This window comes from Euprymna scolopes, chromosome 23 (assembly GCF_053919585.1).
Source record: "Euprymna scolopes isolate OS-2025 chromosome 23, ASM5391958v1, whole genome shotgun sequence".
Classification (NCBI taxonomy): Eukaryota; Metazoa; Mollusca; class Cephalopoda; order Sepiida; family Sepiolidae; genus Euprymna; species Euprymna scolopes.
Window position 1 is genome coordinate 25,049,081 of NC_136504.1, and position 1,672 is coordinate 25,050,752.

At 35.0% G+C, this 1,672-nt stretch overlaps 1 pseudogene; it reads left to right on the forward strand.

Annotated features, from left to right (window-relative positions):
• Positions 1 to 578: 578 nt before the first annotated feature.
• Positions 579 to 703, forward strand: LOC145246255 (U2 spliceosomal RNA; annotated as a pseudogene).
• Positions 704 to 1,672: the final 969 nt, after the last annotated feature.

Below are 1,672 nucleotides of genomic sequence, written 5' to 3' on the forward strand. Positions count from 1 at the left end.
AAAAAGTAATAGTGAAAATCAATAGTATGATCTATATATTGTATGTTAATATTGTAATATGTATATTTTGTCTACATTTTATAAAATAAATAGTTAATTATATTTCTCAGATATATTGCGCCCCGAGTTGTGTTTGTTTTTGTGTCTGTCATAAATGTCTTAAGTCGATGGAAGCGGCCCTGAGGACATGGAAGGTTCCAACCAGAATGCCATCAGAGATCAAGATGTTTTTCACACACCCACATCCAACATCTCAGGTATGCTTCCCCCCTTGATACTCAGATCCTATTGACTGGTCCATCGTCACATCATCATGGGACCGTTTCTAAGTGTAACACGTGGGTCGGTCACACACCAGTGACCGGCTGATAGTGTCACAAGTCCAGTATTATTATCATTATTATTATTATTATTATTATTATTATTATTATTATTATTATCTATATATTAATACGATAGCGTGTGTGTTCTTTTGTGTGTCACGTTTACATCCGGGTCGTTTAATTGTTATGAAATTCCATTAAAACAAAAAAAAATGGTGTCGCTGTTAATAATAAATAATTTTAATAAAGATGATTTGTTCTTCTCGGCCTTTTGGCCCAGATCAAAGTGTAGTATCTGTTCTTTAGATGTTATATTTCAATTTCTTCTCTCTCCGTGGAGGAGAAATCCTTTACGACTAAGACAATTTTTTGTTCCTTTTCTCCACGTTAAAAAACGACCCTGGTGTCTAAATCTGTCCCGGGAGGAGGCATTGTAAATAGGTACTATATTTAATGTAACAAAGTTTTAATATTACAAAAGTAACTGAGAAAAGTAATTCCTGATTTAATTACAAAATGCCCTGGAAATGCCCCTTCTGATTAATTATAAAATGCACTTGCAATGTCTCTTCTGATTAATTATAAGATGCCCTGGAAAATGTCCCTTCTGATTATTTCTTTGTTTGTTTGTTTACTTGCCTATCCACAAGGGCAGAGTTGGGCATAAGGTCGGTTAAACATGGGGGGGGGGCATCTCCCCAAAACGGACACTCTGGTCAGTAACAAAAATAAAAATTGTATCAGTAATGAAGGATTTCTCCTCCATTAACCAAGACCAAAAAAGGGGAGGGATTTAAGTCACTAGAATGCTGAGACTGATACTACACTCAGAAATTCATGTTGAAGCAATGGTTGCCTAATCACTAGCGTGTAAATGTTTCTATGTATTAATTTCAAAAAGCTGATGAAACAGTTTATGATTTAAACATTACTTTATTTCAAGTATATTTTAAACAGTGAGGTAGGGGATATGAAGTCAGTCCCAGAAAAGAATTAAACCATTTACGAGTTAAACATTACTTTATGTCATGTATATATTTAACAGTAGTGTGTGGGGGATATGAAATCATTCCCGGAAATGGCTGAAACCGTTTACGCTTTAAACATTACTTTATTTAATGTATATTTATAACAGTGGGTGGGGGATATGAAGTCAGTCCCAGAAATGGCTGAAACAGTTTACGATTAAAACATTAATTTATTACATGTATATTTTTAATAGTGGGGTGGCGGACATGAAGTCAGTCCCGGGTTTGAATGAGATAGGTGGAAAACATATAGAAGTAGAATGCCCAGTATCGCCCGGGATCGCATGAGATAGGTGAAAGATATATACTAGCAGAATATGC